The 26,638-nt window shown below is 37.0% G+C and overlaps 1 protein-coding gene across 1 annotated transcript in view; it reads right to left on the reverse strand.

Annotated features, from left to right (window-relative positions):
- EPHA6 (EPH receptor A6) overlaps window positions 1-26,638 on the reverse strand; it is a 1,018,858-nt gene that overhangs the window by 264,334 nt on the left and 727,886 nt on the right. The gene's annotated exons all lie outside the window — the stretch shown is intronic.

Consider the following 26,638-nt stretch of genomic DNA (forward strand, 5'->3'; position numbering starts at 1 on the left):
TGAAAAAGTTGGCTTAAGCTCAACATTCAGAAAACTAAGATCATGGCATCCGGTCCCATCACTTCATGGTAAATAGATGAGGAAACAGTGGAAACAGTGTCAGACTTTATTTTGGGGGGCTCCAAAATCACTGTAGATGGTGACTTCAGTCATGAAATTAAAAGACACTTACTCCTTGGAAGGAAAGTTATGAAAAACCTAGACAGCATATTAAAAAGCAAACAGAGACATTACTTTGCCAACAAAGGTCCGTCTAGTCAAGGCTATGATTTTTCCAGTAGTCATGTATGGATGTGAGAGTTGGACTATAAAGAAAGCTGAGCACTGAAGAATTGAAGGTTTTGAATTGTGGTGTTGGAGAAGACTCGAGAGTACCTTGGACTGCAAGGAGATCCAACCAGTTCATCCTAAAGGAGATCAGTCCTGAGTGTTCATTGCAGGGACTGACGCTGAAGCTGAAACTCCAATACTTTGGCCACCTGATGAGAAGAGCTGACTTATTTGAAAAGACCCTGATGCTGGGAAAATTTGAAAGCAGGAGGAGAAGGGGATAACAGAGGATGAGATGGTTGGATGGCATCACTGACTCAATGGACATGAGTTTGAGTAAACTCCAGGAGTTGGTGATGGACAGGGAGGCCTGGTGTGCTGCAGTTCATTGGGTCACAAAGAGTCAGACACAACTGAATGACTGAACTGAAGTGAACCAAACTGAATAAATGGATGGCTTTTAGCATAGAGTGAGTTCTCAAATGTTAGTTTCCAGTTTAGGCTAGATAATATCCTGCTTTTAACCATGACTTTTTATTACTCTCCAATGCCCTCTTTTTATATTCTTTTATTAACAACACTTCTTTCATTAGCTCTAAGTTTCTCTTAATTCATTTCTCCACTACACTGTGAAAATTTTGAATACGAGGATTTTGTCTTCATTTTAATCCCCAGTGTCCATCATTGTGAACAACATGTGCCTAACATTTACTGAATGTACAAGTGGATGGATATTTGCAGGAAAGACACCTTCACAGTATTGAAATCTTTATGTCAAAGTACGCACTAAACATTTTCAAGTGTTACCTGAGCAGGCAACCAAGAGATCATATCATTTCCACCAGTACATGTGAATTCCTGCACTAGCACAAATAAGACATTTTGGAACTCAGTCAGGCAATAAACATGATCAGTATTCACAGTGGAGGACTTGTGTTTAGACAAGCATGACTAAGAGAAGTTAGTGGACTGTCAGCTGTAGCGGTCAAAATGTTTTCAAAAATGAGAGAAAAAGCAGCTTTACAAAAATACAGAGATGATTATTTTGTTACAAAAGCCAATGAGAGTACTGAGTTACTATTTTAAAAGATATTACAAAATTCTTTAACAGCAATAAAGACTTTGAACAGCTATATTAAATATATAACAAAGGTGTATAATAAAACTATAATATTAGTTCATTTTATCTTAAACAGAAGAAAATATACATAATAACTATTACCTTTGCAAATTAAACCATGATTCAGAATTGTAGACATTTTAATGTGATTATTCTCAAGGGATAATAACAGGCACATGTTCTAATAAAGTAAACATTAAAATGATTTTTTTTCATATTAAAGTGTTATTTTCACCAATGCAAACATTATTTTAGGCAAGCATTTATTCAGTATAATCTTTCAGAAGATTTCATATTTTATTTTTTTTTTAAATTACGGTTTATTATTTTATTTATTCAAGAGATATTTTCACTGAGTTCTAGATGGCAATGTATACCACTATTATATGTACTTCTAGTAAGGAAATGTTCAAACTACCACACAATTGCACTCATCTCACATGCTAGCAAAGTAATGCTAAACGTTCTCCAAGCCAGGTTTCAACACTATGTGAACTGAGAACTCCCAGATGTTCAACCTGGATTTAGAAAAGGCAGAGGAACCAGAGATCAAACTGCCAAATCCGTTGGATCATCAGAAAATCAAGAGAGTTCCAGAAAAACATCTACTTCTGCTTTATTGACAAGGCCAAAACCTTTGACTGTGTGGATCACAACAAACTGGAAAATTCTTCAAGAGATGGAAATACCAGACCACCTTACCTGCCTCCTATTGTCACCCTCCTAATTTAACTTATATGCAGAGTACATAATGCAAAATGCTAGGATGGATGAAGCACAAGCTGGAATCAAGATTGCCTGGAGGAATATCAATAACCTCAGGTATGCAGATGACACCACCCTTATGGCAGAAAGTGAGGAGGAACAGAAGAACCCCTTGAAGAAAGTAAAAGAGGAGATGAAAAAGCTGGCTCACAACTCGACATTCAAAAAACAAAGATCATGGCACCTGGTCCCATCACTTCATGGCAAATAGAACAATGGAAACAGTGACAGACTATTTTCTTGGGCTCCAAAATCACTGCAGATGGTGACTGCAGCCATGAAATTAAAAGACACTTGCTCCTTGGAAGAAAAGCTATGACAAGCCTACACAGCATATTAAAAAGAAGAGACATTACTTTGCTGACAAAGGTCCGTCTAGTCAAAGCCATGGTTTGTCCAGTAGTCATGTATGGATGTGAGAGTTGAACCATAAAGTAAGCAGAGAGCAAACAAATTGATGCTTTTGAATTGTGGTGTTGGAGAAGACTCTTGAGAGTCCCTTGGACAGCAAAGAGATCAAACCATTCAATCCTAAAGGAAATCAGTCCAGAATATTCATTGGAATGACTGATGCTGAAGCTGAAGCTCTAATATTTGGCTGTTTGATGTGAAGAACTGACTCATTTGAAAAGACCCTGATGCTGGGAAAGACTGAAGGAGGAGGAGAAGGGGCAGGAGAGGATGAGATGGTTGGATGGCATCAGTGACTTAATGGACATGAGTTTGAGCAAGCTCTGGGAGTTGGTGATAGACAGAGAAGCCTGGTGTACTCCAGCTCATGGGGTAGCAAACAGTCAGACATGACTGAGTGACTGAATTAAGTGAGGAAAGAAATTCTATTGTCAATTAAACTAAGAAAGGTGTCAAAGGATGCTACCTAAATTCACTGATATTAACATGAGAATGTTTACAAGAGTAAAATATGAAAGGAGAGAAGAAATCACCCTCAGGCCAAATAGCTTGAATGCAGTATTATTTTGGTGTATATACTTCTAATCTATATTCAAAGCATAAACCTTATAGTATTTTTCTTAAACTTGTACTAATACTCTAATATATACTTTTTTCTGTATATAATTAGAGCCTCTTGATGAAAGTGAAAGAGGAGAGTGAAAAAGTTGGCTTAAAGCTCAACATTCAGAAAACTAAGATCATGGTATCCTGTCCCATCACTTCATGGCAAATGGTTGGGGAAATGGTGGAAACAGCAGCTGACTTTATTTTTCTGGGCTCCAAAATCACTGCGGATGGTGATTGCAGCCATGAAATTAAAAGACGCTTGCTCCTTGGAAGGAAAGTTATGATCAACCTAGACAGCATATTAAAAAGCAGAGACATTACTTTGCCAACAAAGGTCCATCTGGTCAAGGCTATGGGTTTTCCAGTGGTCGTGTATGGATGTGAGAGTTGGACTATTAGGAAAGCTGAGTGCCGAAGAATTGATGCTTTTGAACTGTGGTGTTGGAGAAGACTCTTGAGAGTCCCTTGGGCTGCAAGGAGATCCAACCAATGCATCCTAAAGGAGATCAGTCCTAGGTGTTCATTGGAGGGACTAATGTTGAAGCTGAAACTCCAATACTTTGGCCACCTGATGTGAAGAGCTGACTCATTTGAAAAGACCCTGATGCTGGGAAAGATTGAGGGCTGAGGGAGAAGGGGACGACAGAGGATGAGATGGTTGGATGGCACCACCGACACAATGGACTTGGGTTTGGGTGGACTCTGGGAGTTGGTGATGGACAGGGAGGCCTGGCGTGCTGCAGTTCATGGGGTGGCAAAGAGTCAGACAAGACTGAGCGACTGAACTCAACTGAGCTGAATCCCATCTGGACTCCCCCTGGTGGCTCAGCAGTAAAGAATGTGCCTGCAGTGCAGGAGACATGAGGGACTTAGTTTCGACCCCTGGGTCTGGAAGATTCCCTGGAGGAAGAAATGGCTACACACTCCAGTATTCTTGCTGGGAAAATCCCATTGACAGAAGAACCTGGTGGCCTACAGTCCACAGGGTTGCAAAGAGTTGGACATGACTGAGCTGCTGAACAAATACGCAATTAAGACAACTTATTAACTATTATAGTATACATGGTTTCTATGTTATTATTGCTATCTTAAAACTAGGGAAAACTGGGATTTCCCTGGTGGTCCAGTGGTTAAGACTCTGCCTGCCAATGCAGGGGACACAGGTTCAATTCCTGGTCCAGTAAGATCCCATATGTCATGGGGCAACTAAGTCCCAGTGGGGCAACTAAGTCTCTGCATTGCACCTACTGAGCCCATGTGTGCTAGGGCCCATGCTCCACAATAAAAGAAGCCACTGCAATGAGAGGCTATACACTGCAACTAGACAGGAGCCCCAGGTCGCCAACTAGAGAAAGCCTATGTGCAGCAATGAAGATCCAGCACAGCCAAAAATAAATAAATAAATGAATAATTTAAAAACATATGAAAAACTACTATTTCTTAATATATTTTTACTCACTGCCTATTATAGGAAAAGAATAATAATAGCTAAGTTATCTACTTAGTATCTACTAAGCATTTTAAGCTCTTTATATAAACTAAAGTACTAAATTGTAAAGTTTACAATTTTAAAAAATGTACATTTCTGAACTAACAAATTATGGAAGTTTAACAGATAATAGGACCTTCAAGTTTGTTTAAATAAGCCACTGATAGTAATAGAACTAATTAACTCAGGGGTGTCCAGAGGATATCCACACATTTTGAAATCTCAATGGAGACAACACACTCGTCTCCATAATGTCTACTAGTACTACTCTCATTTCTGGGTTAGATTAGAGCTCTCACCCAGTAAGAAAATCCTGTTTTTCTTAAGGATATAAATGGTATATGAAATATATACCTTGAAAATTCTTATCAATCTAGCATTCTAAGAAAGTATTTCTTAAGCAGATCTTTAGATTTTTAATCCATACTCTTGGTATGGTAACTGCAACTCTGATTTAAGACATATATTAATTTCAGTGTCCCCAAATTAGACATGAATAACAGTACCCATCCTAGATTATATGATACCAGTCATCCTGTTTGAAAGGGAAAATAATGGGTCCAACTCTACTACTGAGCTCTACAAGAGTATCTGCTAAAATCACATAAACGACATCTAGTTTTATTTATTAGATTAAAAGCTGATGAAATGGCAGACAACTGAAACATTATCGTAAGTTCCAAGTACTTTCTAAGTTAAAGTACACTATTTTAAAATCAAATTTAAATATGTAAATTAAAAAACCTCAATAGGCCAATGGAAGACAGAAGTAAAGAAAAATTCATTTATAATAATAATGTGTATATATCATATGACACTTTAAAATTGAGATTAATAAGCATTAGAATTCTCATAAGTCTTAAAAAACATTTTGACCAGGTATATAACTGCAAAGAAAACAAGAAAACAATGTTGTCATTGTTTATTTCTTTTTTAAATAGTGGAAGGCCAGATCTCTGAATTCCATTGCACAGAAAATCATGAGCCAGGAATACTTCATGTCCATGTTAATGAAACAAACAAAAGCTGCATGTCACTTATCATGGATTCTGTTTCTTATGATTAGAAAAGAGCACAGAAAAAATATCAACAACTAAAGAGTAATATATTGCATTTAGTCAGTGTATGTATTTCCACACACTAGCTGCTATCTTTAGATAAAAACAGATCAGTCTATTTTGTGATCCATCATTTGTTTTTATGTATTATTTTATCAAAAGTAAGCTCAACGTGTTCTTTAAGCAAATATTTTTAATAATATGTTTATTAATTGATTTTTAATGTGAAATGTTTAAAGTTTATTTAGGAAGATAAATAGGAAGAAATTATAATACTCATTTCATATTATGAAAAATTACATTAAAAGAGTTTGGGGTTAAAAATAAGAGAGTCATAAATCAATGTATATTGGAAGATATTAGAAGAATACATTTATTTTTGAGGTATCTCCAGGGTTCATCTCATTTTGTAGTGCATTTAAAACATAATAGTTCCAGTAACTGTTTAAAGCTGGTAGCATAAATATGTATTTATCACCATTCCCTGTCTGATGCCCCTGCAAAAATAGAAAAGAAAAACACTTAAAAAAAAAAAAAAAAGAGAGAGATAGTGCTAAGTTGTGTCTGACTCTTGCGACCCCATGGACTGTAGCCTGCCAGGTTCCTCTGTCCATGGGATCCTCCAGGCAAGAATACCAGAGTAGGTTGCCATTTCCTTCTCCAGGGGATCTTCGTAACCCAAGAATCAAACCCCAGGCAGATTCTTTACCGACTGAGCTACACGGGAAGCCCCAACTAGGTATAGTTCTTAAGGACAAAGGACCAGAGATGGGACTTCAGTGTATGAGATTTTTGCAAATTTTTAAATATGAAAAGTTACTGGGGAGTATAATGTGTGTTGTTGTTTGGTTGCTACTTCATGTCTGAGTCTCAGGCCTCCCTGTCATTCACTATATCTCAGAATTTGCCTGAAACATGTGTAGTAGAGTATAAAAAGGAAAAGATTGGTTTTGGTTAGAGAAGAAAAATTCACATGGCAGAACCACCAATGGACTCCTAGCTCAAGTACACCCATTATGGCAAAGGGCAGGAGTGATATGGGCTCCAAATAGGGTGAGGGCATAGACTGAGAGTTTTAAAAGGAAGGACTGACCACTAACTCCTACAAAATATAGGAAGGTCCTTTCCTAAGGGAAAAAAAAATCTGGGGAAAATACAAACTGCAAATTGGCACTTGAGTATCTTCAATAAAACAGCTCCCTAACTGCCCCAAATGTTGCCTGCACTCCCATTCAGAGCTTCTGATCATTGCTTCCCTCATGAAAATGAATGGAAAGTCAGGCATCACTGGACATGTGAAATGTCCCCAGTATGAAAGAGAGGTAAACATAATAAAATGTAAACAAGGAAAATAGAATAAAAATTGATGGTGTGTTAGAAGATATTTCACCCATCAAGAACATTCTCGATGCTTGAAAGAATGAGAAAATAAGAAAATTAGAGAGAATAATGGAAATTAAAGTGATAGCTGAAAAATACTCAATAGAGTCTTGAAACATAGGTAGGTTGAGGAAGTATGCTAGAAAACAGAACAAATCCACATCTACAAAGAACAAACCAGACACCAAATATATGAGTTTAATGCTTAAGATGGTAAAAACTTAACCCAGGGTTTCCATAAGTAATTAAGAGCAACTTCAGAGAGTATAAGAGAACTCAAATGAAGAAAACTGCATAAAAATACTACTAAAGATTTTTCAAAGAACTAACACCTCCAGACTGAAAGAGCCTGTATGTGTGCAGCACATTAACATGTAATTCCAAGGTAGAATCCTTCTGACATGGAACTGGTCAGGAGTAGTGCTGTAGTCAGACACGACTGAAGCAACTTAGCAGCAGCAGCAGCAATGCTGTTGGCTAAAGCACAGTAGAATAATACTTTTAAAATTCATAGGGAAAAATATTTTTTTACCTTACAATACTATGCCCAGATTACTTATTTATTGCATTTATTGGAAAGACATGTTAAGATATAAAAGAAAATATAACTCATCTACAAAGTTTCCACTCTCAATTAGGAAGCAGACGGAAGGAAGGTTTGTTCCAGCAAAATGAAGATGGCAAATAAAGATGAAGATCCTTCCTAATTAAAGTTAAAAGCTCTTACACAGCAAAGGAAACCATAAAGAAGACAAAAAGACAACCCTCAGAAAGGGAGAAAATATATGCCAACTAAGCAACTGCCAAAGGTTTAATCTCTAAAATAGACAATTAGCTCAATATATATAAAACAATAAAAAATTCAGCAGAAGACCTAAAAAGACATTTCTCCAAAGAAGACATACCAGTGGCGAACAGGCAAATGAAAAGATGCTAAACATCACTAATTATTAGAGAAAGGTAAATCAAAACTGCAAAGATAAAACAAAACTAGCTCATACCAGCCACAATGGCCATCACCCAAGATATCTACAAATAATGAATGATGGAGAGGATGTGGAGAAAAGGGAACCCTCCTCCTCTGCTGGTGGGAATGTAAACTGGTACATACAATGTAGAACAGTATGGAGGTTCCTTAAAATGCTAAAAACAGAACTCCAGTATGACCCAGAAATTGCATTCCTAGGCATATATCCAGATAAAATCATAATTCAAAAAGATAATAAACCCCAATGTTCATTGCAGTACTACTAGCCAGGATGTGGAAGCAACCTAAATATCCATCAACAGAATAGATAAAGAAGACAAGATACATATATATAATGGATATCACTCAGCCATAAAAAGGAACTAAACTATCATTTGCAGAGATGTGGATGGAACTAGAGACTGTTATAGAGAGTGAAGTAAGTCAGAAAGAGGAAAACAAATATTATATATTAACACATGTATGTGGAATCTAGAAAATGGTATACTACTACTACTACTAAGTCACTTCAGTCGTGTCTGACTCTGTGCGACCCCATAGACGGCAGCCCACCAGGCTCCCCCGTCCCTGAGATTCTCCAGGCAAGAACACTGGAGTGGGTTGCCATTTCCTTCTCCAATGTATGAAAGTGAAAAGTGAAAGTGAAGTCACTCAGTCATGTCTGACTCTTAGGGACCCCATGGACTGCAGCCTACCAGGCTCCTCTGCCCATGGGATTTTCCAGGCAAGAGTACTGGAGTGGGGTGCCATTGCCTTCTCCGAGAAAATGGTATAATTGATCTTATTTGCAAAGCAGAAATAGAGACACTGATGTAGTATGTAACATATGTATGGATACTAAAGGGGCAAAGGGGGTAGGAGGAACTGGGAGATTGGCATTGACATATACACACTACAATCTATAAAACAGATAACTAATGAGAACATATTGTATAGCACAGGAAACTCTACTCAGTGGTCTCTGGTGACCTAACTGGGAAGGAAATCCAGAAAAGAGGGGACATATATACACTTATATGGCTGATTCACTTTGCTGTACAGCAGAAACTCATACAGCAGTGTAAAGCAACTGTATCCAATTAAAAAAAGAAAAAGAGGAAGATCCTGTGATAGAGAAAACAGTGACTTTAACTGAATTAAATGACCAGGATAAAGGATGAGTTTCATGTATCAATCCAATGGAAGCAGAGAACAGGATTAGGAATGCAGGGACTCAAATAGCAGAATCTGAATACATTGGATGATGCTCTAGTCTTAGAACAGTCTGAAGTAGGATTTATTACTTTTTTTTTGATTTTTAATTTTTTTTGGTCAAGGGCCAAATAATAAATATTTTAGGCATGTGGAACATCTCAACTCTATAGCAATGACTTAATTCTTCAGTTGGAACACAAGGGCAGCTGTAGACAATAAGTAAGCAAGTGTATAGGGCTATGTCCCAATAAAACAAGCAATCTGGCCTGTGGGTTGTAGTTTGCTAAAACCTGCTGTGGAGGGGCTCAGCTATGAATTCTCAGCAGTATTACCAAGAGGACCAACCTACTCTGCAAAAGGTGGCATCACTAAAAAAGACTTACATAATTCAGCAGTCAGGTTAAACCTGGCTCCTTTATCAGTTTTCAGCTTTGTAAAAAATGACATCTGAATACCAGGAGCACCTGTATTAGAAATCTAAGCAAATAGGGCCAAAACATTTTACAGACATTGCATAGTAATTTGAAAATAAGTTGCTTTTACATTTTTGCTTTGATTATAGCTAAGAAACTACCATAAGTATAAGAAATAGCATGTATATTTGTTGGAATAATATACAGAGACTTAAATATAACATTTAAAGTTATAAAATGCCACTTCCAAAGATTAACAACTATATTGAGAGGAGAGGTGGGTGTCTAAGGAAGCTAAATCCTTATCTATGGTAAGAGGAAGTCAATAGACAATGTCTAAAGTAAAAATGTATATGGAAATAATCATGAGAATTACAAAAACAGGATGAGTTCATAAGTACTGCCTCAGATGAATAGGGCTTGGAGTTGAAATGGAGAGTCTAGAGGAAGAATGGAATGCTTGTGCTTTTCATTATAAGCCTTGCTATTTAAAAAAAAGTCAGATATATGCAAGCCACTTTGGTTTTGAAATTGAAAATTTTGATTATTGCTTTAGTGTTAAACAGCATGGAGTAAAAATAAAAGGCGTCACTGTTCTCCAGCACTATGAACATTTGTTCCATCAATCAACAAAGGAATTTTAACAGGCTAACACATCAAATATAAGATAAAAAGTCACATTTGTTTTCTTCAATTTACTTTTTAAAAAATGTAACTCCCCCTTTTTAAAGATGACAATCACTTCATTTTTACTTTATAACTTTATAACAAACAGAATGATACCCTTGTTGCCAAACAAAATAAATATTAATGTTAATACAGACTATAGGCCTCTTTTATTGAAGAGTCTTAATATGTTTGGACAGAAACTTCATTTGTTCTCTTAGCCAGGTATTGGTTTCTGCAATAACTGGACCCACTGCCCAACAAGGAGCTGAGTAAAGCTTTTTTTATTTTTACTTACAACTTTATGAGGCAAGATGTTGTGGCCTACTTTTGAAAAGAATTCGCTTTTCACTTTCCTTTCACTCTCCTGGTCATGCACAGTTAGAAAGTGGGCACTGCATTTTGTGGATTTGCTTCCCATTCTGCAGGGTTCTATACTGCAAATAATCTCTTTATGTCTGAGGTCATTTCTTGTGTTCATAGCAAGTATAGTTAATGGTATAAAAAATGTTAGTTAGTATGTCAAGAGCATTTCTCTTTCTGTAGAAGTCAAATAACATCTAAATACAATGTAAATACCCAGAACACTCTCTAAAACTGCAGATTCAGATTGCATTCACAAACAAGAGACACAGAACAACAACAAAAACGGCCCACTTTCACTCTTGGCTTGACTACTACTGGATTCTTTCATACTGATCTCAACAGGCCAAATTTTCTCTTAAATATTCCTGTATTCTGTATCTTAGTCATTCTGATTAGAACCTGAATTTTTTCTCCTGTGTGTTTTACTGAATATCCCTGCCTTCTTACTGATTTCTCTGCTGCCAATCACTGTTTACTGAAACCCTCCCTCTATAGGACATCAGAATAATCATTTTAATTACAAGTCTGTGTAATTCTTCCAACATGCTTTAGTTGCTCTCCAGTCTCTTCAGGATGAAGTCATCTCTTGTCAGTCTTCTTTGATTCCTCATTTTAATCTGTCTGTTTTCTCTGAGAGGCTGATGCACCCTTATCATGCCACCATCACAACATTCAACCCTGGGCTCGTATAAGGTTGATTACTATCTTGGTCCTCTCACCCCAGTCCTACACTAGACCATAACATTTGATGATAAAATTAATCTAATGTATGAATAAATAATTTCATTTTTACATTTTATAAATTCCATATCCATTCATGAAAGTGCATGCAGCCCCTTGCACATGCCAAGTATTGTTTAAATGGATGAGGTCATAAAAGTGAGTGAGAAAGACAAAGAGGAAGACAGATAATGGGGAAAAAATGAACAGAACAAACATACATCAGCTGGTGATAACTGCTGCAAACAAAAGGCAGAGTAAAGGCTAAAGGGAGTGTGTGAAGAAAGTTGCTACTTTAAAAATGTCCTTAGAAGTTCAACACTCATTCATGATAAAAACTTATCAAAGTGGGTATAGTGGGAACATACCTCAAAATAATAAAAGTTATTTAAGACAAACCCACAGCCAATATAATACTTGGTGGTGAAAAGTTCAAAGCCTTTCCACTAAAATTTGGAACAAGACAAGGATACCCACTTTCACCTCTTCTATTCAACATAGCATTGGAAGTCCTAGCCACAACAATCAGATAAGAAATAAAAAGTATCCAAATTAGAAGGGAAGAGGTAAAACTCTCATTATATGAAGATGATACGATACTATATACAGAAAATCTCAATGACTCCACACAAAAGCTATTGATAAATGAATTGAACTGATAAATGAATTCAGCAAAGTAGCAGGATACAAGATTTACACATAGAAATTGGTTGTGTTTCTTTATATCAACAATGAAATAACAGAAAAGGAAGGTTAAAAAAGTATCTTTTAAAATCACAATCCAAAAAATAAAATACTTAGTAATAAACTGCACCAAGGAAGTGAAAGACTTATACATTGAGAACTATAAAACATTAATAAAGGAAACTGAAGATGCTTCAAAGAAATAGAAAGTTATCCCATGCTGTTGGATTGGAAGAATTAATATTGATAAAATGGCCATACTACCCAAAGCAATCTACAGATTTAATGTGATACCTATCAAATTATGGATGGCCTTTTTCACAAAACTAGAACAACTAATCCTAAAATTCATATGGAACCATAAAAGACCTAGAATTGCTGAAGCCATACTGAAGAAAAGGAACAAAGCAGGAGGTATAACCATTCCAGACTTCTGAAAATACTACAAAACAATAATAATCAAAACAGCATCATACTGACACAAAGACACACATATAGATGAATGAAACAAAATAGAGAGCCGAGAAATAAACCCATACATCTATGGCCCAATTCATCTTTGACAAAAGAGGCAAGAATATACACCAGTAAAAAAGTCTCTTCAACAAAGTGGGGTTGGGGAAGTTGGACAGCTGCATGAAAATCAATGAAGTTTGAACACACCCTCTCACCATATACAAAAATTAACTCAAAATGACTTAAAGCTTTAAACACAAGACATGACACCATAAAAACTCCTAGAAGAGAACATAGGTAAAACACTCTCTGACATAAATCATACCAATGCTTTCTTAGGTCAGCTACCTCCACCCCAAGGCAATAGAAATAAAAGCAAAAAATAAACAAATGGGACCTAATTTATAAGTTTTACACAGCAAAGGACACTGTAAACATGCACACACACACACACACACACATGCACAGACACAAAGAAAAGATACAGAATGGGAGAAAATATTTGCAAATGATGCAGCTGACAAGGGCTTAATTTCTCAAATATACAAACAGCTCATATAACTCAACAACAAGCAAACCAAAACAGCCCAATTAAGAAATGGGCAGAAGACCTAAAGAGACATTTCTCCAAAGAAGTACAGATGGCCAATAGACACATGAAAAGATGCCCAACATAGCTAATTATGAGAGAAACACAAATCAAAACTACAGTAAGGTACCACCTCAGGTTGGTCAGAATGGCCATCATTTAAAAAAGCCTACAAATAGCAAAAGCTGGAGAGAACTGGAGAAAAGGGAACTCTTCTACACTGTTGGAGAGAATGTAAGTTGGTGCACCCACTATGGAAAACAGTATGGATATTTCTCAGAAAACTAAAAATAGAATTATCATATGATTAAGCAATCCCACTCCTGGGCATATATCCAGGCAAACTATAATTCAAAAAGATACATGCACTTCTATGTTCACAGAAGCACTGTTCACAATAGTTAAAACATGGAAATTATCTAAATGTCCATAGATAACTGAATGGATAAGAAAGATGTAGTACACATATACAATGGAATACTACTCAGACATAAAAAGAATGAAATGCAATGCCCAGCAACATGGATGCACTTAGAGACTGGTTAAGTGCAGTCATTGAAGTAAGTCAGAAAGAGAAAGACAAATACTATATGATATCACTTATATGTGAAATCTAAAATATGACACAAATTAAACAGAATCAAGAGTAGAGACTAGACTGGTGGTTGTCAATGGGAAGGGTGGTGGGAGAGGGATGGATTCAGACTTTGGGATTAGTAGATGAAAACTGGTATATATAAAATGGATAAACAACAAGTTTCTACTGTAGAGCACAGAGAACTGTATTCAACCTCCTGGGATAAACTATAATGGAAAGGAATACAAAAAAAGAATGTATATAAATATAAAGCCCAGTCACTTTGCTGCTGCTGCTGCTGCTGTTGCTAAGTCGCTTCAGTCGTGTCCGACTCTGTGAGACCCCATAGATGGCCTCCTACCAGGCTCCTCTGTCCCTGGGATTCTCCAGGCAAGAACACTGGAGTGGGTTGCCATTTCCTTCTCCAACGCATGAAAGTGAAAAGTGAAAGTGAAGTCACTCAGTCGTGTCTGACTCTTAGCGACCTCATGGACTGCAGCCCACCAGGCTCCTCCGTCCATGGGACTTTCCAGGCGAGAGGACTGGAGTGGGGTGCCATGTCACTTTGCTATACCGCAGTAATTAACACAACACTGTAAATCAACTATGAATATTCTTCAGCTAAAAACACAAACAAACAAAAACAAGACAAAATGTCCTTAGAGTTTTCTCTGATAAAGTAATAATGCCCTGGGGTTGAAGGAAGTGAGGGAATGAAAAAGGAGTCAAGGTGTTACTCAATGGGTCACGAAGTACAAAGGTGTTGAGATGGGAGTCCATGTGACATGTTTGAAAAAGAGGTAGGAAGCCACTACTTCTAAAGAACAGTAAGCAAGGGAGATTTTGTGGGAGATGACGTTGAAGAGAGTTTTACCCTGAGTCAGGGAGTGATTAGAAGGGACTTCCCTGGTGGTACTGTGGTTAAGAATCCATCGGCCCATTGTAGGGGACACGGGTTTGATCCCTGGTCTTAGAAGATCCCACATGCCTCAGAGCAGCTAAGCCACTGAACCACAACCGCTGAGCCCATCTACCCTAACTACTGAAGCCCATACCTAGACCATGAACACCACAAGAAAGAGCAGAGCAGCCCCTACGCATCACAACTAGAGAAAGCCTGTGTGCAGCAACAAAGACTGAGAGGGGCAAAAAAAAAAAAAAAAAATAGCGATTAGAGGGTTTTGAGCAGACTGACACAAGCTGGTTAATAGCCCAAGGGCTCTTCAAGAGCTGTGGGTAGAAAACCCAGTACAGTAGGGCTAAGCGGGGAGAAAGGAGGCCAGGAGAGATGTTGATGGGATGGGCAAGGGTTAGAGTTGTGAAGTGTTAAAAGATGGCTGAAATCTGTGATACATTTTAAAGGCAGAACTGATAGGGTCTGCTGAAAGATTGATGGGGCATGTAAGAAATGTGAATCATGCTTTAAATGAGGGAAATCTGTGATCGCACCTTAAAGAATGACTTCATGACAATAGTTAATATCCATACCAATGTTGGTCCCACTAAGGCAGTTGGTTTTTTGGTGAATTAATGCACAAAGAGCTAGGTAGTGGTAGTAGTGACAACCCACTGTACCCCTACAGATCATGAACAGTTATCAGCAGCTAGGATGCAGTGTTCACATCAGGAAGCTGGGAAGTGACTGCTGACAAAAGATCAACAGAAGGCAGAAATACAAGCAAGAAAGAGCCAAATTCACCTAAGATTGGTGGAAACTGTGGTAATGCAGGATAGTTTAAGAAATAGCAATTGTGCAAGTGTTGGAAGAAGATACCTTCTGAAGGAAGTGTAGATTCATAAAAAAGTTACTTATAATAAAGTAGTGGTTAATAAGAATACAGGTGCTGAAACCAGAATACTCTGGTGTTAATTTTGACCAAATAATTTCATCTGTCTTAATTTCCTTGTCTGTAAAGTGGACTTTTATCAATCTTGTGATAGCATTAGGAGGACTGAAAGATGATAATACAAGTAAAGCTTATCTCAAGCTTATAAACTTTAATAACTCTTGCTTATTATTATTACCAAAGAGAGACTACCTTTCTTGATAGGATGAAGGAAGGGAGTTAAACATGATAGATTCTGGCAGGAACAAAATATCAAAGGTTTCCATTTAAACAACTGAATTAGACCACCTGGAAAGCCCACGTGCTTCAAGTTCTAAACAATCCTTACATAACACACTTTCCCATCCTGTGAGTTTATTTATTTCATCATGAAAGTGATAAATGAGGAGCTGTAAAGATCATAAATACCTGCCTTGCTGCTGTTTCCATCTTTCAAAAATCATCAGGAACTGTTACTTCGATTTAGTTCTGAATAAAGCCCTCTGAAGTGTGAACTTGGGAAAAACTGATCATTTTAATTTTAAGATACATAATAGCCTAGGAAAAAGTCTTGTTCATGATTGTAGATGTTAAACTTCAGAGTGGCAGTTTAAAAAATGTCCACGGATTGGGTACAAATTCACAATCGGAGATTTTATAAAGAATGAGGGATCAGTACCTACAAGATACAGAATTTCAACAATACAAACACAATTGTCTATCCCAATAAAGAAAAAATTAGAAAGTGTACTAAGTCATTGCTGCACAGGGAGCTCTGAGTAAATTTTAAGGCACAACAACTTGGGGATAACATTGGAAAGGACAAGTCTGTTGGCTCATCTAACTGAGATGAAAAGGGGTCTGGAGAATTTAGGAAAATGCACCTGTACAAACATAATGAAATTTAATAGGAATATTTATAAAGTGGGACTATGAGAAAACATACACAAGTCTAGATAGATAATATATATGGTTTATATAGAAACATAGTGTGGGCATATAAATAAAATACAGCCTTGCACTCAGCATCATAAAGTCAATTGGACAAGTACAGAAACAGGCCTGGCTTCAAAGCAACTCCTCTGAGAAAGACCACTGGGGATAAGCTGGTGGTAAACTGTTCCACTGCCAACAGTGTCTGGCAGATGTTCAAAAAACAAATGCAAACCCAGGCTGCATTAATTGAGGCCCAGCAGGAAAGGTGCTAGCTCTGGTCTCTGTGCTGATTAGAAAATATTTGGAATATTAGGCTCAGTTCTGAAAAGATTTAGAGAAAAACTCTAGTTCTCCCGAGGAAGGTTATCAGAATGATGAAATATCCAGAAGTTATGTTAGACAGAAATGGTTGAAAGGTTTAGATAATTTAGGCAGGAAAAGGATGATTTATGAGGTTCACATATGTTGTCTTCAAATCTTTGAAGGGTCATGGAGTAGAATAGAAGAAGGCTTAGGTTTACTGTGTATAAGTTCAATTTTGCAGAACAAGTACCAGTGGGTAGTGTTATAAGATTACACACAGGGCTATAAGGAAGTATACTCACAAAGATTCTTGATTTATTGGAACTGCTCCCAAGGGAACAGTCTTCTCGGTAAGGTAGTGAAGACTTTCATTGCCAGTGATTTGATAAAGGGTGGATGGTCAATTAGAATTTATTTTATTTTATTTGCTTCTCATAACAATCATGAATTAGAAAGGCATTTTATGTTTATTTTTATTAGTTGCCCAGTAAAAACAAAAAAAAATTCTCTGTTCTTTAGTCGTTATACATTTTCTAAGTCATAAAAGAAGACTGAGCAATGAAGAACTGAGGCTTTCGAACTGTGGCGCTGGAGAAGAATCTTGAGAGTCTTGTGGACTGCACAGAGATGCAATCAGTCGATCCTAAAGGAAATAAATCCTGAATATTCATTGGAAAGACTGATTCTGAAAATGAAGCTCCAATACTTTGGCCACCGGATGCAAAGAGCCAACTCACTGGAAAAGACCCTGACTCTGGGAAAGATTGAGGTCAGCAGGAGAAGGGGGCGACAGAGGATGAGATGGTTGGATGGCATCATCGACTCAATGGACATGAGTTTGAGCAAACTCCGGGTGGTAGTGAAGGACAGGGAAGCCTGGATGCTGCAGTCCATGGGTCACAAAGGGTCGGACACATGACCGAGTGACTGAACAACAACAGATTTCAAACAACTACTATGATGAGGCAACTTGTAAGATTAGGAATTGTATTGATGTATGTAAAACAGCACGTGTACACTAAATGGCCCCCAAAATAAGATCTAGTGTTGAAATATAAATAAAATAAAATTACCTTAAAGCTGTTTAACACTGATAATCAACCTAAGCTCTTAGATGTGTGAAGAATAAATTAATGACTAATTTACAATGATTTTACATTAATATATTAAAATAAATTTCTTTTGTTAAATTCATTTCTTCTTATGGCCTATTCGGTTTAAATAAAAAATAAACATATATATAATAATTATAGCCTCACGAGATGTAGGAAAAATTAAATTTTGAGTTCTTTAAAAAGAAAAAAATAAAATCATTTGTTGATTTGGGCAAAGTTCTTACTGTACTAACAAAAATGAAGTTTATTTTTAATTACTAATTTTAAACAAACTCCAAATATCATGGCTATCATTCCAGGTACCTAAAGCATTGGATTCTGAATTTTTCATGAGCAGATATTTACACCATAAAATATTTAGAGAGTTGGGCACAGAGTGTCATTCTTCTTATCCTTATCAATTGAATATAAAAATTATATCTTTTTTTACTTAATATTCATGTTTCCACCCTTTTATTGAATATCTATAGTATGACAGATCCTCCATATGTGTTATCTCTAATCCTTACATTAATTCTGCAAGACAGCTATTATTATTATGATATTTTGTAGAGGAAGAAAGCAAATTTCTGAGGATCAGTAAACTTCAGAAGGTCACTGAATGAATTAGCAGCAAAGCTGAGATTTAAGCCTGTATCTGCCTGACATCAGTCTGTCTTTTTTATTCATATCATACTGTTTAGGGAGAATGGGTTGGAGAATAAAGTCCATAATAAAATAAAATAAAATATTTATAATTGCCATAATAAAATATTATGGAAAAACAAGAAAATTTTAAACAAAAATTCTTTTCTGCCCTTTTTGACCTCCTCTCTCCCACCACTGGGTATTGTGTTTTTGCATTATCCACCAGACCCTCCCACCACCATGGGCAGAAATACCAGTTCAACCATTAACAGGGACATTCTCCTAGCACAAACAAGACAACCCTTTAAAAGATAACATTTCTTCTTCAGCTTGTAAGGAGTCACATGACCGACCATGATGTTGCTTAGATCTGGATTATACAAAAAGTCAATAATATGTAATTTGATGTACAGCCCTCAAAAAACTTATATAACTGTGCCTTGAGTTCTAACAGGTAGAATAATTTTCAGCGTTTTCTGAGATGCTTGTCCCAGGTTAAAATCCTCAAATTTGGCTCAAATAAAATTTTCCATTTATTTCTTAGATTGACTGGTTTAATTTTTTGTCCCCAAAGTGTAAAGCCCATCTTTCATTTCATTATTTGGTTTAGAAAACTATGAAATTATTAAGTAAAAGGCACAAAAGTCTTGCCAGAATCTGTTGATGATCCTACTTTCAGTCTACTGGTTGGGCAAAGGAGTTTCCAAGAATAAAAAGGAAAATGAATCTGACCTCTCTCACAAATTCTTTAAGTTGAAAGAAAAGGAGAAAATCTGTATTTGATAAGATCATCTCATCTAAGTATAGAGGAAATGAGCCATAAATTCAAGTTCCTTTTTGCAAAAAGTGAATTGTGAAACCAAAGCTGGCATACTGCCTACATTTCTCATTATAAAAGATGTACTATGGCTGTAGAAGAGGAACAAAAACAGAAAAGGGGATGAGAGAATTTAAAATTTATGAGTTTTAATCTAAAAATAATAGATTTTTGGTTAGTGAGGCGGCTGGCTGGGGAATGCCAGAGGAATTAAGAAAGGCATATACAGTAAGCAGTGTGCCTTGCATATTATTATGTGTGACTATGAGCTCAAATAGGAATGACAATATATTTGGATGAAAAAATTCACTGATTTGACACTCACTTTTTATATCCTTTTTTTTTTTTTGTCCTTTTGACTTTCTTTTTTACCTGTAGATGATTGCTGAGAAACCAACAGTTAAAACTTCCTGACTTTTCAAGTAAAAGAAAAAATATGGTGACAGTAAGCCAGAAGAGAAAGCTGATAGTGGAGGCAGTAATGAGTTTTGTATAGATAAAGGGATAGGATATGAATGACAGGGAGAGATTATGCATTTCCACTGAGACTAGGGAAAGAGGGAAAGAGAGAGATTGTACATTTCCATTGAGACTAGGGAAAGAGGGAAAGTCAAATATAAGAAGGGTGCCCTATGGACTTAGAGACATAAGAATGATTTTTTTCAGTGAAATAATGTTTCAAAATTATAGATACTCTGCAAGTGTTTCATAGAATGGTTTAGGTTCAGTACTGCCCTGAAAAAGGAATAGCCTTTCAATGACCTTTTTCAGCTCACGATTAAAATTTTGATTACTAGTTTTCTCATTATCTCTCACGATATGTGTAAAATAATGATTCTACCCTAATCTGACTTGGAGCTTTTAACTTGGGAATTTCTGTTTTACAGTCCTCTGCCCACAGTATTTCATTTTATGATGCAGAAAGTCAGAGGAGATAGATGATCTTGATAGTCTCCTATGCAACAGAGCTCCTCACTTCATTTAAATGGAAATGTGCATTTTCATGGAAATTCAGGCCTGTATTGATGAACAAAGATAAGCTGCCACTATTAAATATAATAGTGATATAAAAAAAGTGTTCTAGAAAACATATTTTTAAAAATAGTAAAATTTACACTGACAGGAAAACCATTTTTTTAAGAATATATGCATAGCAATATGTACAGCCTAGAAATAGGATAAATTAAATTTTCTAAAATCTGTCCCATAGTATTTGAAGGGTTATAAAGTTGAAAAGCCAGGACAAAGGTTGTGAACGTCAGGGTGAATACATGTTTTTGATAAGCACAGCGACTTAGTATGAATAAACTAATTAGCATAGTGCCTTTGTATAAGTAGATATTAGTCATGTAATAAACATTTTTCAGTAGACTTGTTAAGAAATGTCATGGGTTAGGTGTGGTATTATTTTCCACACTCTTTTCTTTCTTAAAATTTTAATGTGACTATTTTGGGGTTCACTTTTTAATAACACATTTAAGAAATACTTAATGATTATACATGGGCTTCCCTGGAGGTTCAGACAGTAAAGAGTCTGCCTTCAATGCGGGAGACCCCAGTTTGATCCCTGGGTCAGAAAGATCCACTGGAGAAGGAAATCACAATCTGCTCCAGTATTCTTGCCTGGGAAATCCAATGGATGGAGGAGCCTGGTAGACTATAGTCCATGGGGTCACAAAGAGTGGGACAGGACTGAGCAACTTCACTTTCATTTTTAATGATAATACATAGTTTCTCCCAACTAGAAACCTGCAATGCATTCTTAACTATATCTTTGCCAAAAAACATGCAGGCCATGGAGATTTTTCCTCAGCAATGACTTGTGATGTATCCTTCTCACTGCTACTCTCAGTGGCTTCATGGGACCTGATATTAACATCTTTCACCTGACAATTGCCAAGATCTGATATCTCACCTCTTTCCCATCCTCCCCACAACACTCCCCTCTCTACAGAATCTACATTTCCCTTTCAGTCACTTAATTTACTCTTCTGAGGGGAATAGGGATACCTAATGCACGCAGATGAGGAGGAAATGGAATCTGAGAAGAAACAAATAGGTGGGGAAAAAATAAAGAATATGAAACAACCAGAGGAAAGTATTGACAGTAAAACATTGGGCAAGTAACAAGTTGTGCAATTACATTCCTGAGGTTCAGGGCAGGTCGTCCCAGGATGTGCCACTCTGGTAATATGGAGTATTTTGAACTGAAGATAATCAAGGCCCAACAGACTGAAGGAGATCTTTATACCATCCCCTTAACTGTCTCAGCCCACTTAGATGGAGGGCCTGGTCCAGAAGAGAGCTAACACAAAGATAACTACAAAGACTAAGGGTTAGTTGCCTAAACTTGCAGGGGGGTGGAGGCAGGGCCTAATGATCAATTTCCTCTGTAACCCATCATCTCTGTAAGGCTTGGCAAATGTTTGCTTACTGAATGTCTGCTCTTTCTATCCTCTGTGAGTAGTCTTCCTTCCTTTGAAACCCCAGACCCCACCCTCTTCTTCTTAGCTCAAAATGGCATACAAGCTTCAGTTGCCTGCCTGTCAGGGGGAGCCTCTCATTATCCTCTGTGGGGTTTTTGTAGTACACAATTAGATTTGTTTTCTCCTATTAACCCATCTTATGCCAATTTAATTAACAGACCAGCCAAAGACCCTAGAAGGATAGGGGAAAACTTTTCCTCCCTTACAATGTCACGAATGTTAGAAAATTATTAATTCCTTAGATTGACTATGATGATGAAAGTCACTCAGTTGTGTCCAACTCTTTGCAACCCCATGTTCTATACAGTCCATGGAATTCTCCAGGGCAGAATACTGGAGTGGGTAGCCTTTCCCTTCTCCAAGGGATCTTCCCAAACCAGGGATTGAACCCAGGTCTCCCACATTGCAGGCAGATTCTTTACCAGCTGAGCCACCAGGGAAGCCCAAGAATACTGGAGTGGGTAGCCTATCCCTTCTCCAGTGGATCTTCCTGACCCAGGAATCAAACTGGGGTCTCCTGCATTGCAGGCTTTTTCTATACTGCTGCTGTGGGAAGTGCCCACATATTCATTAGACTTTCCCAAGTAAACAGTTTTAGGAATGTGACTTAAGGAGGTTAACCAACAGTAGAATAGTACAGGCCAGGGGCACAAAGAGGAAAGGTATAATACTACAGCTTTTTCTCATACACAGTTTTTACTTTTATGATTCTTCTGAAGATAGACAGTAAAAGATCACTTAGCATATTGTTTGAAAGCTGAAATAGTTGAAGATGAATAAATATAAGAGACACCGATGTTAACTCTATATATCTATACTTCTTTCTTTGCCAAATGGAAAGAATCCCATTGTGACTTGTAGAGTTCAGACAGGTTAGGGAGATCATGACATTAAAATAGTCTCTTTAACAGTTATTGCTTGCTTTGGCAGTATCTGTCATATTTTTATAGGATAAAATTATATTTTGGTTAAAACCCAAACAATAAAGAAAAACTGAACGTATCTGTTTTGCAAACTAAAGAATGTCACCTGCACTAGCCATCTGGCTCTACGAGCATTGAGTCATAAGCCACTGCAGCCACTGACCTTTAATGTACCCTAAAAGGATTTCAGGGTGGAGATAAGGAATGAGGCACTCCGTGCTCTGGGAAAACCAGCAGAACAAGACTTCAGAGAGTTAATTTTTTGGAGAAATTTTTTATGAACCTGGATTCTTGTATCTTCCTAAACTTAGAAAAGCACTAAAACCATTAACTAAGATAACTGTGCCTAATGACTGGCAGCTGCCTTCTAGGGAGATAGGACATGTGGGCCTGGTTGCAGGTACCCCATTTGTCAAATCCCCTTTTACTTTTTCATAACAGTTTCTCAGAGCTATTGAGAGGCTGTCTTCCAGGCTACAGTTCTTAATAAGACGATGAATGAACTCAATTCACAGTTTCTAAATTGTGCTTTTTTTTTTAGTTGACAGTTTACACCTCAGATACTTGATGCTTATCTTTCAACATTATGATTTCAGACATTGGTGCTTAATCTATGCACAAAAGCTTATAAGAAATAATTCTCCTGAATCCCCATGAGTATGGAATAATACCAAATAAAAGGTCATACAACTTTTTCTCAGAGGCCAGAGGAAGCAAGCCAAATATAGGGTTTAATGGAATCACTCAACCTCCTTTTTTTTTTTTTCTATTTCTCTGCTGTCTTAAGGAAATGAACTCCAAAACTAGATGGGTATAATCAGTCACTCTTTTCAATTATGCCTTTAATGCCTATTGATACACTTTATGTTGGGCAGAAGAGAATAGAGAATCTGGTTCCATTCCAGGTTCTTAATCTTTCTGATAAGACAGCCTCAATGGCTATAAAGCATTAAGATTTAAGTGTATAGGACCCTTGTGTCAGCTTTCAGAGTGAGAACAGGCCTTGGAGGAGATATGGCCCATGAGGCAATGAGAGTGAATGACATAAGAAAGGGCTGTCTTCAAATATTCCTGGAGTTCTCAATACAGTGCTATCTCTCTGTGTATCTGGGCAACTGTCATCTTCTTGGGTGGAGTCAGCCAGAACTTTGAGTTTAGAAGGGTCCTGCTGTTTGTTGAATGCTCTGTTGTCACTGTCTTGAAATTCTTAATAGTGTTTTTAACAAAGAACTCTACATTTGTTGGGGCAGGGAAGCCTGGAGTGCTGCAGTCCATGGGGTTGCAGAGAGTCAAACGCAACTGCGTAACTGAACAACAATAACTACATTTGTTGTTTGCTCTGGTCCCTGTAAATTATGTAGCCAGTCCTTCTGGTGAAGAAGAGTTTTGAAATAAAGAAAGCCTTTTGCTCTTTGCAAGGACACAACAGCCAGCTGGAATGAGATGCTCTGCTCTCTCTAAAGGATTACACAGATACCTAACACCTAGAGGAGACTGACATCCTCTTTTAGGATCCAGTCTTTCTCTTTTAGCTCCCCCTTTTAGCTGCATGCATGGCTGCCCAGTCAGAGATTATATTTCCAAACTCTCTTGCTTTTAGGTGTATCCATGTGATTGTATTTGGACTATTGATTCCTATTTGCTATTTCCAGGTTATTACCTTAAAGACAAAGCTAATTTTCCTAAAGGCAAAGCGAAAGAGCCCAAACCCCTTTCTTTTCCTTCTCAGAGATCAGAAGGAGGCTGTGCTGGTGATCAGCCTTTACCATTCAGAGGAGGAAAACATGCTACGGGAAGGCAGAGCAAAAAGTAGGAGGAACTCTGGTCCCTTCAAGACCTCCTGAATGACAGCTTCTCTGACAGCACAGATTATTCATCTTGTCCTTTGAGCAAGGACTTGAGAGAGGAACACGTGTTTATTCTGAGGTCTCTTTGTTATATTGGCTTGGCCTCTACCCCAAACATACAAAAGAAATTCTTCAGGGCTGATTCATAATAAATTTGTATTTATCTAGAATAACTGAATAATATAGTGTTCTGAGCATTTGAATATTCTACATAGGGACAACCATTAGTTTGCATTAAAGGGATATAAAACTATATTGAACCAAATTTTATACTCAGTGAGTCTCAGAACACTTCTGGATCTTGCAGAACCTCAAGGTTGTCACTGCAAATACTAATTATAGTATGTGTCTGTAGATGCTGGGGAATAAGTACAATAACCTATGAAAAACCTCCTGAAGTTGCATTTACAAAATAAATTCCTCTAACAGGATGTTAAAAATGTTTGTGAATTTTCTCATTGTTTGGAAACTTAATTTGGGAACTTGCAATACTTTTTAAAACAATAACATCATATATACAAGATAATTTTACTTTGCATTAAAATTTTTTTCACTGACTAAAACTGCTAAGATTTAAAATATTATGTTGATAAACCAGTTACAAAACCATCAAGGAGTGTTTTGCCTATGTTCTCCTCTAGGAATTTTATAGTTTCTGGCCTTACATTTAGATCTTTAATCCATTTTGAGTTTATTTTTGTGTATGGTGTTAGAAAGTGTTCTAGTTTCATTCTTTTACAAGATGTTGACCAGATTTCCCAGCACCACTTGTTAAAGAGATTGTCTTTAATCCATTGTATATTCTTGCCTCCTTTGTCAAAGATAAGGTGTCCATATATGCATGGATTTATCTCTGGGCTTTCTATTTTGTTCCATTGATCTATATTTCTGTCTTGATAACTGTGGCTTTGTAGTAGAGCCTGAAGTCAGGTAGGTTGATTCCTCCAGTTCCATTCTTCTTTCTCAAGATCGCTTTGGCTATTCGAGGTTTTTTGTATTTCCATACAAATTGTGAAATTATTTGTTCTAGCTCTGTGAAGAATACTGTTGGTAGCTTGATAGGGATTGCATTGAATCTATAAATTGCTTTGGGTAGTATACTCATTTTCACTACATTGATTCTTCCAATCCATGAACATGGTATATTTCTCCATCTATTAGTGTCCTCTTTGATTTCTTTCACCAGTGTTTTATAGTTTTCTATATATAGGTCTTTAGTTTCTTTAGGTAGATATATTCCTAAGTATTTTATTCTTTCCATTGCAATGGTGAATGGAATTGTTTCCTTAATTTCTCTTTCTGTTTTCTCATTATTAGCGTATAGGAATGCAAGGGATTTCTGTGTGTTGATTTTATATCCTGCAACTTTACTATAGTCATTGATTAGTTCTAGTAATTTTCTGCTGGAGTCTTTAGGGTTTTCTATGTAGAGGATCATGTCATGAGAACATAGGCAAAACACTCTCTGACATACATCACAGCAGGATCCTCTATGACCCACCTCCCAGAATATTGGAAATAAAATCAAAAATAAAAAATGAGACCTAATTAACCTTAAAAGCTTCTGCACATCAAAGGAAACTATTAGCAAGGTGAAAAGACAGCCTTCAGAATGGGAGAAAATAATAGCAAATGAAGCAACTGACAAACAACTAATCTCAAAAATATACAAGCAACTCCTACAGCTCACCTCCAGAAAAATAAATGATCCAATCAGAAAATGGGCCAAAGAACTAAATAGACATTTCTCCAAAGAAGACATACAGATGGCTAACAAACACATGAAAAGATGCTCAACATCACTCATTATCAGAGAAATGCAAATCAAAACCACTATGAGGTACCATTTCACACCAGTCAGAATGGCTGCGATCCAAAAGTCTACAAATAATAAATGCTGGAGAGGGTGTGGAGAAAAGGGAACCCTCTTACACTGTTGGTGGGAATGCAAACTAGTACAGCCACTATGGAGAACAGTGTGGAGATTCCTTAAAAAACTGGAA

Source organism: Bison bison, unplaced genomic scaffold, assembly GCF_000754665.1.
Source record: "Bison bison bison isolate TAMUID 2011002044 unplaced genomic scaffold, Bison_UMD1.0 scf7180017864265, whole genome shotgun sequence".
NCBI lineage: Eukaryota > Metazoa > Chordata > Mammalia > Artiodactyla > Bovidae > Bison > Bison bison.